Source organism: Marmota monax, unplaced genomic scaffold, assembly GCF_021218885.2.
Source record: "Marmota monax isolate L192 unplaced genomic scaffold, Marmota_monax_Labrador192_F-V1.1 WCK01_AAM20220418_F8-fsc00054, whole genome shotgun sequence".
Classification (NCBI taxonomy): Eukaryota; Metazoa; Chordata; class Mammalia; order Rodentia; family Sciuridae; genus Marmota; species Marmota monax.
The window spans coordinates 8,637,513-8,655,796 of record NW_026692145.1 but is presented as its reverse complement, the minus strand read 5'-3'; positions in this window follow the sequence as shown (position 1 = coordinate 8,655,796).

Genomic DNA, 18,284 nt, shown 5'->3' with positions numbered 1-18,284 from the left:
CTGGAAGAGAGAAGATAAGTAGATTTATACCCTTTTTTTTTTCTTGCAACTCTGCAAAAACACAAACAGAATTATATAGCCAATCATTAAAACCCCTTTATTTTATTACATAGACCTAGATCAAGATAATTCCTTTTTAACACAGCAGTGATGATGTTGCAGTGCTTCTCAAAGCAGTTCTCTTTCTAATGTTTCATTAGCTTTTTAAACTTCTTGCTTTGATCCAGAGTATTTTTTCTTTATTTCATTTGTAAAGCAAGTAAATGTAATAAGCACCCTTTTGGAAAATCAGCCTGGCTTAAATCATGCATTCTTTATACAGTGTTAGGAGGAGAATGGTTAACATTTGTAGCCTCATGACTTGCAAATGAAAGAAAATAATAACGCTTAGCAAGACATTAGAAGAACACATTCACCATGAATCATACTGCCCTTGAAGGTGCAGCTTAAAAAAGCAGAGAAATAGATTTGACACCACTTGGACTTGCAGCTCGGACATGCTGCATTAAACTGTTCAAAATTAATTTAATCTGAGCAAGGAGAATAATAGCCTCTCAGTTCAAGGCTTCTGATAGCAGTAATTTGCACTCGAAAGTACTTCCAAAGGGAAAGAATAAATGAAGGGCGACTCTCCAAATCTGAGTGAGCAAATGTATTCACTAAATGAAAGCCTCTTGATCACCCTATAAAAGATCATCCAAAAAATGACACATTCTATTTCATTCTCTTGGGTAAGAATTTTCTCTTGCGACTGTTCAGTTGCTCAGCTTTGGGGATAGATTCATCCCTTTTTGAACTGTTGATGACTCTGGAGGAAGTGTCTGTCTTTGGTTGCTACATTAATTCAGTGGCCCAAACCAATTTTACAAAAGATCATGCAGTCATGGGCTTGATGCCTGATTCTCTTTCATTCTCTAGGGGATGAGATTTCTTGTTTAATAAGTAAGGAAAGGAATCACAGAAAGTCCTCAGCATTTGTGACAATCCATGGCACTTTCTTACAATCACAGAAATGATCACCACCACACACAGATACCAAGGTGCCAAGCATAGGAAAGGACTTATGCCCAAGACAGAGCACTTACACAAAAAGATATGACTCATCAAATCAGCCAGTAGAGTAACCAGTGGAGGAACACTGGTATATCCTGTGTCTTAAAAAACCAATAGAATCTGCTTATTTAGAATTCTTCATTCCATTGACTTAAAACAGAGTCAAAAGTTCTACCCATTGGTCATTCGGTTGAGGATGACGCCTTCAGAAATCATTGACACATTTATTTATTGCATTAGCAACCACCTAGCAATTAGCAAAAGTAGAGGCAGAGAAAATGAGCTTTGGGAATATTGGTGGGCAGGTGAGTCCCTTTGGAATTAGAAGGGAGGACACCTGATAAATGACTCTTCTTTATATCTTGTAAAAGTGAATAAGTATGAGCAAAAATAGTGATACTAAATACTCAAACAATTACATGCACAGAAAGACAAAACTAACTTCTTTTCAGGCTATTTTTTTCCTGACTGTTAATTAAGTATTTTTCTACATACACTGGGAGAAATTATTTTTCCCTTGATTTAAGCTCTAATGGTGATGAGAAAGTACATGCAGAGGAATATAAAAATGGGATTTTCCAAATAGCAAGAGAATCAGTAATGTGTTAGTATTCATGTTTCATTTTCAATTCCTTAGTTGCTTTTCTTTTGTAAATTAAAGGAAAGGAAATCAAAAGGTCTTTTTAAATTCTCTGGTAATGTTTAATTTCTTCTTAATAATTTACCTGCCAGTAGTTATTTGTTCTATAATAATTCAAATAATGGTGGTTATACTAAACGCCTTTTAAAAAAGAATGTCTTTAAGATATGTTAAGAGTTTAAAATAAATCGAGGATTTTCAGGACATTAAACAATAAGTTGGTTGCTATTAATCAATGTTGCCAATTAAAGCTCTGATCCCTCAAACCAAGAATGATTATCATTTCAAAATTGCACACAGTATTCTGTATAATTACCTGGCATTTTTTGAAGACTAACATAGTTGCTTCACAGAGTTAGACTATTTTTCATGCGTTAGACTTATATTATTAGATGATTGGTTTTAAAATATTTTTGTTAACATAAAATTCAGATTAAAATTTCATCATTTCCTTATAGCAACCAAATTATTCTTTTCACATCAGAAGAAGCATAGAATTCTACAAAATACTATTTGGTAATAAATTAGTGTATGTTTCTCAAATTGGCACTGTGAACCATCTATATCAGAATCTCTTATGCTATTAAAAAGATACAAGGGCTGGGGATGTAGCTCAATGGCAGTGTGCTTCTCTTGAATTCAATGTGAGACAGAGAGAAAGGGGTGGAGGAGAAAGGAAAGAAACACTACCACAAAAAAAGGAGGAGGAAGAGGACATGATACAAAGTCAAGCCCTATTGCTGAAGGTTCTTTTTATGGCATCTATTATAAAGTTTGAGAAACACTGTTATCCATTTATATAATAACATTTACTCAGTGCAGAAAATTATTATATCAACCCTTAAGGGATTCCACTGAAATAGAACTTATGATGACATGCATCAGTCATTATTTTTGACATATTCATAAATGTATATCACATAATTTGCTCCATTTCAATTTGTAGTACCTCCACTTTCCCTCCTTTTCTACCTCCCTCTCATCCCTTTCCTCTTATTAAACAACATTAATGGTCAGAAATATTATTCCTTATACTGATTTAAAATATATCATGAACTTCTACTCATTACTTCTAGTTTTTCTTTCTGAAACCAAATGAAATGATTGTAATCACTTTTCCTCATGACATTCCTTCAAATATTTGGAGATCACTACTATACCCCCACTCTCCATTTTCTGCTCCATGCTAAATATACATTCTCTCAACATTTCCTTCTCTAACATTTTCATATACTTTACCATTCTTGACACCAAACCTGCATAGGTTCATATATATATATATATATATATTTTTTTTTTTTTTTTCATATATTCATACACCTGAGTGGTGGTACACACCTGTATTCCCAGTGGCTTGGTAGGCTGAGGTGGATGTACCACAAATTTAAAGCCAGCCTCTGGAACTTAGCAAGGCCCTATCTCAAAATAAAATAAAATAAAATAAAATAAAAAGGGCTGGGATGTGGCTCATTGGTTAAGTGCCTTTGAGTTTAATCCCTTATACCAAAAAAACACAAAAAAACAAAAATACCCACAAACAAACAAACAAACTTTGTCAAATAATCCTGTCTTATCTCTAATTTTGAGTTTAGTATTGATTTTTTGTCTTTTATCAGTTTGATATACTGGTACTTGATGTGATAATGGACTTTCTAATGAAACCTAGGAATTTTAGGCACACTGTTATGAGAATTTGTGTTTTATTAAACTTTCGGGTTTTGTTAGCTTTCTCTGATATCTCTCTGCCAGGGGATGGTGACACTCCTTATTACTGTCAATTCAGGATTGAAACTTATGTTTTCTGGTAGGTTTTCTGTTCAAACTAAGGGTGTCTGCTCATTATTGTTCAATATATGTGGATGTTCTGGCTCTTCACATGACCTCTTGTAGCACCATGGAAATGGAAGGATATGTGGCATCATTATAGTGGTAGTAATTCTGGGCCTTCATCAATACTACTCCAGTGTGGAGGAAAAAGGTAGCTCATTATTTCTGGTGGGAATGGAACTCCATAGTCCTCATATGGTATCCAATCATGCTAGGGTGGGCAGGCTGAGGAGGGAGATGTGCCTCACTATTTTCCAATGGAGATCAAATTTCTGGCTCCCTGCTTAGCCTTCTCTGACTTCAGTTCAGCAGATGGTTTGGAGAACCTTATATAAAAACGTTATATAGTGAGGGTAGTTTAGGCTCTTTATTAGGAAATTACCAAAATATATCTTTATAGTTTAATAAAGTAGAGCAGTTTTTATGCAATTTTTTTTTAATTTTAATAGTCTGCCTCTTTCTTAGTCCTTGACAAAAAAGGCAGATTTGGAGGAAAGAAGCTTTATTTGACATTTTTTTTTCATATTTGGGGACTGTCATCTTTTTCTGTCCTAATTCTGGTATGTATGAGGCAAAAGAATGCCCAGGGAACTCACACCATCACATTGTTCCATGAGTCTTGAGTTTCATGGCTAATCTGCTATCTTCTCTTTATGTTTATTTTATACATAATATTCAAGGGTTTTAGTTGTACTTAGTAGGGGGATATGGAAATGTCTACCACTTTATCTTCCCCAAAGGAGAAGACTGATAATCAACACCATTTATTTATTTACTTACTTATTTATTTTGGCACTGGAGATTGAACCCAGGGGCCCTTAACCACTAAGCTACATCCCCAGCCATTTTTTTTTGAGACAGGGTCTTGCTAAGTTTCTGAGTACCTCATTAAGTTGCTTAGACTGGCCTCAAAGTTATAATCCTCCTGCCTCAGCCTTCAATGTCACTGAGTCCTCCATGCTTGGATGAACACTTTTATAATAAAGTCATTCAACCAACTACAAATTTATCATATGACTTATTTTTACACATAACACATTTAATCATGTTAATGCATCAATGTGTGCAGGCTTGTGTTAGTCAGCATTTTATGGCTGTGACCGAAATACCTGACAAGAACAACTTGTAGGAAGATAAGTTTATTGTATCCCAAAGTTCAAGTATCAGTGCATAGACGGCTGATTCTACTGTTCTGGGCTCAAGGAAGAACACCATGAAGGAAGAACAGAGAGGAGTAAAACTACTTAACTCATGACAGCCAGGAAGCAGAGAAAAGAGAGAGAGAGAGAGAGAGAGAGAGAGAGACAGAGAGAGACAGAGACAGAGAGACAGAGAGAGACAGAGACAGAGAGACAGAAAGACAAGGAATCAAGGACAAAATATAAACACCAGAGGCATGCCCCAGTGACCTAACTTCCTCTAGCCATGCTCCACCTGCGTACAGTTGCTACCCAGTTAGTTCATTCAAATTATTAATCGATCAAATGGATTAATCCATTCATTAAGTTAACAGCTCTGATAATCTAATTATTTCACTTCCTGCTTTGGGGGGTGACACTTCATATCCACACCATAATAATGTTAGTATTCAACAAATCACTATTGAGCACCCACTATGTGCTAAGAACTAGGAAATAAGGCTGATTTTTTTTTTTTTGCCCTCAAAGAGTTCAGTGTTGGGGAAGGGGGGCATTTGGTTAAAAGATTAGTTTCAAATGTTTGATGGCTTTTCAAAAGAAATATACTTATATGAAAAAAAATGACACATCTTGGTGAAACCTAGATATGGTGTCCCTTTAGTTTCCTGTTAATTCCTTAGTTTACCAGTCTAACAATCTATTTAGCAAAGGCAATTAAATTAGCTCAGCATGATTTACTTTTATTGAATCGAAGAAACTGCTTGTATTTAGTAAGATTTTGCTAAATTCCTGCATATGTTTAATAATCTAAAAGATTGAGGGAATCAATGTCAAAAATACTCTAGTAATTGGAAGAATTTATATTGCGCATATTTCTGGAAAAACATAAATCAGAATATCATTTGTACTTTTCTGTTCTTCTGATAACTCTTAGTTTCTATGATTTCTCAAAGATTAGTAACAGGCTTTATCACTACATCTGAAACTTCTTCCATTTCCCTTGCATATAATTTATCTGGCCTAGAAGCTTAAAGCATTAAAAAAGCACATTAGCACGCTCTTATTATTCTTTTTCAAATACTGGCCCTCATTTCACTCTCAACCACATTTATTCAATGGGTTCCATACGAGGGTATTTATTCTTCTTATAAAGGTTGGACACAAAATAGGGTTGAGTCATTATATTTCTCTCTGTCATCTGTTATTATGTCTGTAGGAAAGGGCCTCTCTTGTCCTCGTTTTTATTCTTGTATTTAATACAGTTATCAAAGCCCTTTTGTCTGTCCTCAGCATTTTTATAGGTCTCTGCACATTTCATGCTTAACCTTTCTGACCATATTCCTACAGAATATTTTGTATTTGTCCTTGGTTGGACATATTTTCTTTTTTATTTGCACATCTCTGAACAAAAATATGAACTCATGAGAGATTTTACAGAGCATCTACGTAGTTGCCCTTAGATGTATCTGCTGTTCAAAACGTGTTTTGCTTTTATTCTTTTTCTTCTTGAGACTTTTTCTGTCTCATCATCTCTGTCTTATCTGGCCTGTGGCAATCTGATTTCTAAAGTCAAGGATTTGTAAAGTCAAGGTTGAATATCTCAACTTTTCTTCCTTTGTCTTTTCCCTGCTTTCAGTGCTTTTGGGGAGTCAGTTTGTTCCAGCAGAGTACACAAGCACTTTTCTCTAGAGCAATGCTGCCAAATGCCTAATCAAATAAGTGAATGCTTTCCTCTCAATTCATTCATTTGGAGCGAACAAAAATCTCATATGGTAACCTGTGGATATGTGCATGTAATTCCTGCCCCTCCATTCATATGAATACAATACAACTAAGGGAAGATGTTTCTGTTTTTAGCAATAAGTATTTACATTAACAGATATTTCCCCTTAATGTATTTATGCTAACATTAACACATGTTTGGCTACAAAACTAATGTGAAGTTAGGACAAAAAGGGATAATAAAAGAAACTTTAGAGCATTTTATATTTTATCGAAAAGCTATTAACAAAAATCTCAAATGAAGCCCATCACACACACATGTATGCATAAAAAGTGCATACATGCACAAATCTATGTCACCATAAAAATCCTACTTGCACACAATAACATATCTTCACTACAATAAGGCTCATAAAAATATGAAACTGGGTGTTGAGATTTAGTTCAGTGTTGGAACACTTGTCTAACATGCACAGGGGCCTAAGTTCAATCTTCATCACTGCAAAAAAATGAAGTCTGAAATATTTTAGTAGGTATATATTACTATATATATATGTACATATATATCATGATATTCCTTTAATATTTAAAGTGAAAGTATGAAGCACAAATATTCCATCTAATACTCTTTTAAAGATTTTTACTTTATTTAAATCTGTTTTAACTGTTACATAAAACTGTACATATTCATAGGATATCATATGACATTTAAATACATGAATATTGTATTTAAACAATTAAATCTTCTTCAACAATCATCATTTATTTATGGTAAAAACATTTAAAATCTTTTCTTCTAGGTTTTTAAAATATGCAATAGTATTTGTTATCTGTCATCATCCATCTATACAAGAGCACAGCAGAACTTCTGGCTGCTACCTAAATATAGCTTAGTAAAATATCTAAAATATCGATCAACCTCTTTCCCCTCTTCCCAACTCTCCCCTGCCTCTGGTCACATTTTTAAGATCCCATATATGTGTGATATCATAGGGTACTTGTCTTTCTGTGCCTGGCTTATTTCACTTAACATGATGACATTCAGTTACATCCATGTTGTCGTAAATGAGAGGAATTCCTTCTTTTTAAATGACTAACAATATTAAATAGTATGAATGCACCACATTCTTCTTTTATTTGATCTTTTTAGATATACATGACAGTAGAGTGTATTTTGATATATTATACATACATGAAATATAACTTATTCTAATTAGGATCCCATTCTTGTGGTTGTACATAATGTGGAGTTTCACTGGTTGTGTATTCATATATGAACAGTAGAAAGTTATGTTCAATTCATTCTACAGTTTTTCCTCTTCCCCTTTCCCTCCATTCCCCTTTATTTAATCCACTGAACTTCTCTTCCCCTCCCCTTATTGTGGGTTAGCATTCACATATCAGAGAGAACATTTTTGGCCTTAGGTTTCTTGGGATTGGCTTATTTCTCTTAGCATAATAGTCTTTAGTTCCATCCATTTACTGGCAAATGTAATAAATTTATTCTTCTTTATGAATGAGTAATATTCCATTGTGTATATATACAACATTTTCTTCATCCATTCATCTGTTGAAGGGCACCTAAGTTGATTCCATAGCTTTGCTATTGTGAATTAAGCTGCTATAAAAATTGAAGTGGCGGTGTCACTCTAGAATGCTGATTTTAAGTTCTTTGGGTATATGCCGAGGAGTAGGATAGCTGGGTCAAAGTGTGTTCCCATTCCAAGTTTTCTAAGAAATATCAATACTGTTTTCCAGAAGAGTTGCACTAATTTGCATTCGCACCAGCAGTGTGTGAGAGTACCTTTCTCCCCACACTCTTGCTAACATTTATTGTTGCTTGTATTGATAATTGCCGTTCTGACTGGAGTGAGATGAAATCTCAGTATAGTTTTAATTTGCATTTTTCTAATTGCTAGAGATATTGAACATTTTGACCATTTGTATTTCTTCTTCTGTGAAGTACCTGTTCAGTTCCTTTGCCCATTTATTGATTGGGTTAATTGTTTTTTTGGTGTTAAGTTTTTGGGGTTCTTTATGTATCCTGGAGATTAGTACTCTATCTGAGGTGCAGGTGACAAAAAAGTTTCTCCCATTTTGTAGGTTCTCTCTTGACATTTTTAATTGTTCCCTTTGCTATGAAGAAGTTTTTTAGTTAGATACCATACCATTTATTGATTCTTGATTTTATTCTTGCACTTTAGAAGTCACATTTAAGAAGTAAGTTTCTAAACTGACATGATGGAGAGTTGGGCCTACATTTTCTTCTAGTGGGCCTAGGATCTAATAATTTTTGATTACATAAAATAAGAAATAAAGATCTTTGTTCTATTTCTGAAATCCTTGATGTCAACATGTTCTGAATTCATCTTGAGTCTATATACCATGTTTTTAAAATTTACGACAAACAAAAAGTGTTGTACACATTATAAACTGTCTATCCAGTGCAAAGAAAATAATTGTGGCTGCTAAAATAAAGATGACTTTACTTGTGCATCCCTCCATTTTCAAAAACTGTAACAATTAATTATTATTATTATCATCCTGAAATTGATTTTTGCAATACAAGCAAATTATTGAGCTTTAAGTCTGCTGGAGGACATTATATTTTATTAGGCCCATTTTAAAAATTAGAAATTCTACCATGATACTCATTAGGAGCATAAAAACAACATCTTGAACTTAAAATTTCAAGCATATTACTAAAGATGTAACTTTTGGTGACAGAGAAGTCACTGTGTGAAGTTATTTTAAGAATTATAGGTTATGTGTGATTGTCAATAAAAACGAAAAACTATGAATCCATTGACATTACTTATTCTGTAAAAGTTTTGCTGACTTATTGTCTAAAATTGTTCCCTCAGTCTGCCCAAATGAATTATATAGCTAACACATATTTTTATAAAAAAATATGGACATAAAGCTTTATGGACATAAAGCTTTAAAAAGATGTAAAGTTACCCTTCACTTTTGAATTCTACCACTTGCATACTGATTTTAAATTCACTGTTAATACAAGAGTAGAGTTAATGTAGACTTTTAAATGAGGTTAAATTTGATTGTAGTCAGGTATAGATGAGATATACATGGCCCTCTGGGATAAACTTTAACATACGAAATTGGGTGGGAAAACCAAGAGTGAGAAAAGCAAGATAATATTCCAAACAATATAAACTCACATTTTGTTTGAAATCCTTTCCAATCTAAATGGAACACTTAAATGGAATATGATTTTCTTAGTTATAACTAATACTTTCAAGAGTATAATTCAACTTTTACACAGCATATCACTTGATTTATACAAACTTGTGAACTCATTTTTTTAAATCAAGGAAAAAACAATAATAGATGACTTTCTTAGGGATCTTAAAGGGTAAAATTTAGTTAAAAAAATGTCAAGTTCAAGACCGTTACATGCAATTAGCCATCTCGATAGCCTACTATAATGGTTTTCATTATAAAGTGTAACTTCACCACACTTTATAATCCTTTCTCACCACAAACTTGAGCTAACATTATTATGAGACATTAAAGATGTTGTTGTTATAATTACATTAAGTTGCTTTGGAATCCCATTTTTTTCTTTAGAGACAGGGTGTCACTTAGGGCCTTGATAAGTTGCTGAGGCTGGCTTTGAACTCACAATCCTCCTGCCTCAGCCTCCCAGTCACTGGGAATATAGGCATGCACCACCACACCCTGAAAAATAAATATTTTCTATAGTATAATTGAGCAGTTTGTTTCCTTATTAAGCCTCAAATATACTCAAAGTTTAGAGTCAAAGTTTATAGCAATAAAGAATCAAGGGCTATCATCAGTGTAATTGATTAACAAAGTTTAATTTAAAAATCTGGATTTGTTAGAATTCTCACTGGTGCCCTACATATAAAGTGCTATAGCACACACTGATATTTTTCTATTCCTATTTAACCAGTTGTTTTTTTTTAATAAATAAATGAATATATATATATAAAAATACCTAATCTTACAAGTATCAAAAAGAAAAAGGCAGTCAGATAACTATGACACTTCCTACCCCTTAGGGGCAACTATACTTAACTCTCAACTCTTTTATAACTCTTGTTTCTTAATTTTTAAAAGATTTTATACATTGTATGCTGCATTCCAACTTCAAAACATTAATGTTTCTGTTAATTCATCAACAAGCACTTAAAATACCCGATTTCCCTATTTATTTATGTATTTATTTATTAAATTGTGTACTTCAAATATGTGAAATTTTATTTAGAGCCCACACTTATTTTTTCCTAACTAGCAAGAAAGTAAGTATACTTCTCATAGAGTACAAAGATACATATCAGAATTGAGACCTTGATGAGTATAAGTCATGTCATGCCCTGATACATGAATGAATCACACTAATTTATGAATGGAATATGTGACTTATGCTGATTACAGCCTATCCAAAGACTATTAAACAGGGTTGATGCAACAAAACTGCATAGTTGGAAAATTCTAGAAACTGTGAGGATTCAAGAAGGTACAATGAATACTTGAGCAGGGCGAATCATATTTTTTCACAACATATTTTGAATGATTTAGGACATTTAAAATCTCAGAATTCCTTATGAAGTTCCTCTTAAGAGCCATATCCTTTGATCCACTCAATATAGGTTAAGTTCCCACTCATATGTCTAGCATATAATAGGTACTGGTGATAATAACAGCCAAGATGCCTGTCTTCATGAAACTCAAAATCTGGTGTGAGGTAGCATAACGAAGTAACTACACAAATTTATATGCCTAAGTGATGATAATTGATGGATTACCTTTCTACATTGGATTCAGAGACTTACATTAAGGAATGAAGTAAGCCATGTGATGATATTGAGGAACAACATTTCAGGTACAGAAAACAGCAAATAAAACAGCCATTCAATATAAGTGAATATGGTTGTTTTGAGTCAGAGTAAGAAGATAATTGTAGCTGGTGAGTAGTGACCAGATTAGCCACTTTTGAGGTTTGTGTGGTTTATAGGAGCCAGATCAACTTTAGGCATAAAGTCTATGAAAACAAGAGTGTGTTTAATTCTTAATTCTAAATATGTGGAGGTGTCACTGGAACATCTTACAAAAAGTATATTGTTGTATTTTACTTTCCAAAAAAATTGCTCTGACTACAGGAGGATAAGAGGGAAATCTGGAAAACTAGATATGATGCATTTCCAAACAGGGAAAAATTACACTGTCTTGGAGTAGGATGAGAGGAGTAAAAGTGAGAATAATTGGATATGGGATGTACTGTAAAGTTAGATTTGACATGACTTCATGAAAAATATGACATATAAAGGAAATAAAGAAATAAGCATAAATACTGGTTTTTGGTCTGAGAAACTGGATGAATTTGTTGTTATTTATTGAAACTAAGATTACTGAGGTATGATGGTTCAAAGCAGTAACCAATACTGCTTTGGTCACGAAAAGATGGAAATGTCTGGGGATCCAAAAGATGTTGCAAGTGAACCAAAGAAATAAATATATGAGGCACAGGCATGGTGGCACACACCTATAATTCCAGCTACCGGAGAGATTGAAGCAGGAGGATCCCAAGTTCAGAGCCAACCTTAGCACCTTAGCAAAGCCCTAAGCAACTTAGCAGTACCCTGTCTCAAAATTAAAAAAATAAAAGATCTGGGGATGTGACTCTGAAGTAAAGTGCCCCTGGGTTCAATCCTGGGTGGCAAAGAAAAAAAATGACCTTCACAAAAATTATAGTCTACTGATAATAATCAGAGCTTTAAAAAAAGTTTTATGAGGTATAATTGATATACAAAATGTGTACATATTAATGTAAACAGTATGATGGGTTTGAACATAGGCATACAACTGTGAAATTACAAAGTAATAAACATCACCTCAAAAAGCTTACTTCCTCTTCCCCTTTCTTTTCTAGAAAGAATGTGTTGTACAATAGGTCTCTAGAACTAAGTCATCTTGCATAAATGAAACTATACTCATTAAGCAACATTCTATTTCAGCCTCTCTTCAGCATTTGACAACCACCATTCTATTTTTGCCTCTAAGAGTGTGACTATTTTGGAAATTTCATGTAAGAGGAATCATGAGACATTTGTTCTTCTGCATTTTTTTTTCTCTAAGTATGGTGTCATTCAGGTTCATCCATGTCATCTCACAGGTTAGAATTTACTTTTTGTAAAGGTAAATTATATATATATATATATATATATATATATATATATATATATATATATATATATATATAACATTTCCTTCACCCTTTTATCTGCTCACAGACATATCATGGCTATTATAAATAATACCACAAATTAACATTAATACACATGAACATTGATGCAAAAATTTCCAATAAAATACTGGCAAATCACATACAAAAACATTAAAACAATAGTGTACCATGATCGAGTGGTTTATTCCACGAATGTAAGATTGGCTCAACATACAGAAATCACTAAACATAATTCACAACATCAATAGCCTCAAAGACAAGAATCATGTGATCCTTTCAAAAGACACAGAAAAGGCATTTGACAATATTTGTCATCCACTCAAGCTCAAAACACCAGAAAAACTAGAGATAGTAGGAATATACTTCAACATCGCAAAAGCTATATACATTAACCCAAGGCCAACATCATTCTAATTAGAGAATAACTGAAAGAATTCCCTCTAGAAAATAGAACAAGACAGAGATGCCCTCTTTTACCACTCCTATTCAACAGAGTCCTCCAAACCCTGGCCAGAACAATTAGAAGAAAGATTAAAGGAATACAAATAGGAAAAGAAGAACTCAAACTATCCCTATTTGCTAACCACAAGTTTCTACATTTAGAAGACCCAAAAAAACTCTACTGGAAAGTTTCTAGAACTCATAAACTAATTCAGCAAAGTAGCAGGGTATAAAAAGCAACACCAATAAATCAATTGCATTTCTATACACCAAGGATATAAAATAAAATATTTGGGAATCTACCTATCAAAAGAGGTGAAAGACTTCTACAATGAAAACTACAGAACATTAAAGAAATAAATTGAAGAAGACCTCAGAAAAATGGAAAGATCTCTCATGTTCCTGGGTACACAGAATTAATATTGTCAAAATGGCCATACTACCAAAAGTGCTTTACAGATTTAATGCAATTCCTATTAAGATCCCAATGATGTTCTTCACAGAAATTGAAAAAGCAATCATGAAACTCATTTAGAAAATAAGAGGTCCAGAATAGACAAAATAATCCTTAGTGAGAAAAGTGATATAAGAGGCATCACAATACGAGACCTTAAATTATACTACAGGGGTATAGTAACAAAACAGCATTATATTGGAAACAAAACAGACACATAGATCAATGGTACAGAATAGAACACACAGGGACATACTCACATAAATGCAGTTATCTCATTCTAGACAAAGGCACCATAAGCATACATTGGAGAAATGATAATCTCTTCAACAAATGCTGCTGGGAAAATTGGAAATCCATATGTAATAGAATGAAATTGAATCCTTATCTTTCACCCTACAGAAAACTCAATTCTAAGTGGATCAAAGACCCAGACATTAGACCAGAGACCCTGCACTTACTAGAAGAAAAAGTAGGTCCAAATCTCCATCATGTTGGATTAGGCCCTGAATTCCTTAATAAGACTTCTATTGCACAAGAATTAAAATCAATAATTAATAAATGGGATGGATTCAATCTAAAAACCTTCTTCTCAGCAAAAGAAACAATCAGTGAGGTGAATAGAGAGCCTACATTTTGGGAGAAAATCTTTATACCACACACACAATCAGATAGAGCACTAATTTCTAGGATATATAAAGAACTCAAAAATCTTAACACCAGAAATTCAAATAACCCAATCAATAAATGGGCCAAGGAACTGAACAGACACTCTCAGAAGAAGAAATATGAATGGTCTAATTATATATGAAAAATTTTCAACATCTCTAGCAATTAGAGAAATGCAAATAAAAACTACTGTAAGATTGTATCTCACTCCAGTCAGAATGGCAGCTATTAACAATACAAAACAACAATAAGCGTTGGTGAGGATGTGAGGAAAAAGGCACACTCATACACTGCTGGTGGGACTGCAAATTGAGACAGCCAATATGGAAAGCAGTATGGAGATTCCTTGGAAATCTAGGAATGCATCCACCATTTGACCCAGCTATCCCTCTCCCCAGACTATACCCAAAGGACTTTAAAACAGCATACTATAGGGACACAGCCACGTCAATTTTTATAGCAGCACAATTCACAATAGCTAAAGTGGAACTGACCTAAATGCCCTTCAGTAGATGAATGGATAAGGAAAATGTGGTATATGTACATAATGCAATATTACTCAGCATTAAGAGAATAAAATCATGGCATTTACAGGTAAATGGATGGAGTAGGAGAATATCATTCTAAGTTAGCCAATTCAATAAAAAAAAAAAAAAAAAAACAAATGCTGAATGTTTTCTATGATACAAGTTTGTTGATTCATAATGGGGTTGTGGGACATGGGAGGATTAGATGAACTCTAGATAGGAAAAAGGGGAGGGAAGAGAAGAGAGAGAACATGTGGGGTAGGAAAAATGGTGGAATGAGATGGACATCATTACTCTAAGTACATGTATGAAGACATAAATGGTGTGACTCTACTTTGTGCACAACCAGAGACATGAACTATTATGGTCTATATGTGTAACATAATTTGCTATGCATTCTGCTGTCATATATAACAAATTAGAATAAATTATAAAAAAAAGAGATTTGCCAAATTTCATCTTACTAGAAGGTGAGAGATTAGAATTTGAATGGAGTATGGTTGTAAAGTCCTTATTCTTAGCCAGCCCATTATACTATCTGACTTAGTCCAGTCATGCTACAATAATCAAATATTATAACCTGGGGGACTTATCAACAGAGGAAAATTATTTCTCACAGTTCTAGAGGCTAGGAAACCTAATAATAAGGCTCCAAGAGATTCTGTTTTGGGTGAGGACACTTGCTCTGTTTTGTAGATGACACCTTCTTGCTGTGTGCTCACATGGCAGAAGAGGAGAGTAAACACCCTTGGGCCTATTGTATAAGGACAATAATTCCATTGAATAAATGATTTACTCTCATGGCATAATCACGCACCCTCCGGTAATGAAAAGTATTTAGTAATAGCCTTTTGCTGCAACTTTTTTCCTGATAATCCTTCTTCTGAACTTTCTTTTTCTAACTAGAGTTCCTGGGCTCTTATTAACACATGCCCTAACTATTCTTGGTTCCACTGGGGTGCCTTCTTCCCTTAGTAATTTATTTCTCACCCCTTCCATATTTTCATCACAAAGACAATACAATACACTGAAACAAAACAAGACACAAACATACTGTATCAATCTTCTCCATTTTCTCGAAATGGCCATTTTTCCTTTCGCCCTATCTGCCTAGGGACGAGCAGATTGCTCCCGTCCTATCTATGGACGGGCAGCTTTTTTTTCGTCACTTACCCCCGAGTGTCCCGGGGCTCCCCGTAACGGGCCACCATCTGCCGCAGTAGCAGTCCGGCTGCAGCAGAATAATCAGGGGGTGACGAGGAACTTGTGTAGATTGATACAGCAGGAGTGGGAGCCGTTTACTGCAGGACAGGAGCAGTATTTATACATTCCACACAGCTTATCTAATTAGCATAAACTAGATACATCAGTCAACCAATAAGGAATCTCCACACTTAATGGCTTGCTTTTGTTACTTCTCAAACCACTCCCTCTGGCATTTTGCCAGGCACCATCCAGACTTGTTTATGAACTTTAACATTCCCCTGGCAAAATGCCAGGTGTTATTTTGACTTGTTTACAGACTCTAACAGAGCATAATGCCCCAGGCTTTTTGAAAAGAAGCAAGGCCGGGGTGGCAACAGTAGAGAGTACATATTCTGATGATTCTAGGGGGATAGATGAAATCAGAATATGCTGCAAAGACTTGTGTGAAATAGTATAAAGTTTTAAATTCCAATAGCATTTTTATGGTTAAACATTATTTTCAAATTTTCTATCTTATGAATGTGAAAAATGTTAGTTTTGTTTATTTGTGTATTAATTATGTGTAAATATTAGTTATATTTATAAATTACTTTTATAGATTATTAATAAAGGAAATTTGTATCAAACACAAACATACAGCAAATGAAAGTTGTATCTTTTAGTTTTTCATATGCTTCCACAAACTATATAAAAAGGAAAAAGGTATGAATTTGCAAAATAGAGATTATGAGATAAATTAAACTGGGAATTAAATATAAAATCATTCTGCAAACAAATTATATAATTTTAACATTAGGATCATTTATTTTTTTAGTGAAAGAGCCTAAGGAAAATCTAATCAATCTACCATCTATGTTAAATGTCATCTATTTCTCAAACTCTTCTGGTTTTGAAAAAAAAACAACATAATGACACATTTTTTTCCTAAGATGAACACCTTTTTCTACTCCCCTCCATTTTGAGTTAAATATTTTACAATATTTAAGTTTTAACAAGGTGTGTTTTAAACAATCAGGATAATGCAATAAATGAATAAATGCATGTTATTCTAAATGCCATCTATGCCGCTAAGAAGAGAGCTTATGTACTTACAAATAGGACTTACTTACAAGGTAAATTAAACCCATGGTACATACTTAGATATCTGCTTCAAACCTGAGAAAGCTGTATACTTTTTCCATTATGTTCATAGCATACATGGTATCAGAGGCATTTAGCAATAGAAATAGACTGTAGAGTAGGTCATGCTCAACTCATTGTGCGAATCTGTAACTTCAACAATTTGTACCTTTTTTTTAACATTCAGGAAGCTATTTAGGTGAAAAATCCCCACCAGAAACCATAGGCCTGAGAGAGAAAAATCACAGTTCCTGATTCTTAGACTAAACAGAGAATAAGAGGACAAGAGTTAAGTATAAAGGACTCTTCATTTGGAAATTTTATCATGCCATTATGTATGTATTACAATGCCATTATGTACTATATTCAAGATCAATAGTATCCAAAATTTTACTAACACAAGAAGCATTTTGTCATAATATTTGTAAAAAAACATGTTGAATACAGGCTATCATGTTTCTCAGGCTCCACACTCCTGCCCCACATACATGAACATCTTGTTCATGAAGCTGGGGAGATTTTGAAAACTTCAAAGATCAAAGACTTTAATTTTGCAATTCCACATTTTTAGTTTAACAGGATGTGTCCCCATTCAATGTTCCTGAAAGCTTTCTCCCATAATCAGTACTTGAAAGCTAACCTAATTATGTAGTTTAACTCACCATAGCTGTAATGATTCATTTTTTAAAAAAATATTTTTTTAGTTGTAGATAGACACAATACCTTTATTTTGTTTCTTTAGTTTGTTTATGTGGTGCTGGAGATTGAACCCAGTGCCTCATACATGTTAGGCAAGCACTCTACCACTGAGCCACAACCCCAGCCCCATACTTTCCATAACTAAAATGGAATATTGAGTATCTTATTGAAAATGGTCTATAGTGCTGATTTGAGATATTATCATTTTATTAACATAACATTCATTTGAATATTCTTGTAACCAACTTTTCAAAAGGCTACAATATACCATGGTTTCTAACATATTAATTCATTAATGTCACCGTAAATTGAAAAACATCTCCAAAGCAACAAAAATATTTTATTTACTATGATTTTTCAGAAATCAAAATGGAATGTTTATGAAATCAGAATTCTCAAAATGTCTTCCTATATAAGACTTATTAAAATGAGAGAATTTTGACCTGGCTCAGGTCAGATGTGGTTTAGTTCCAGCATTTATTTTAGTTTTTACTGAAATGTATGTATACCTTTTGAGATTTTTAGTATGTTTGAGAACCGTGGAAAAATCATGCACAAC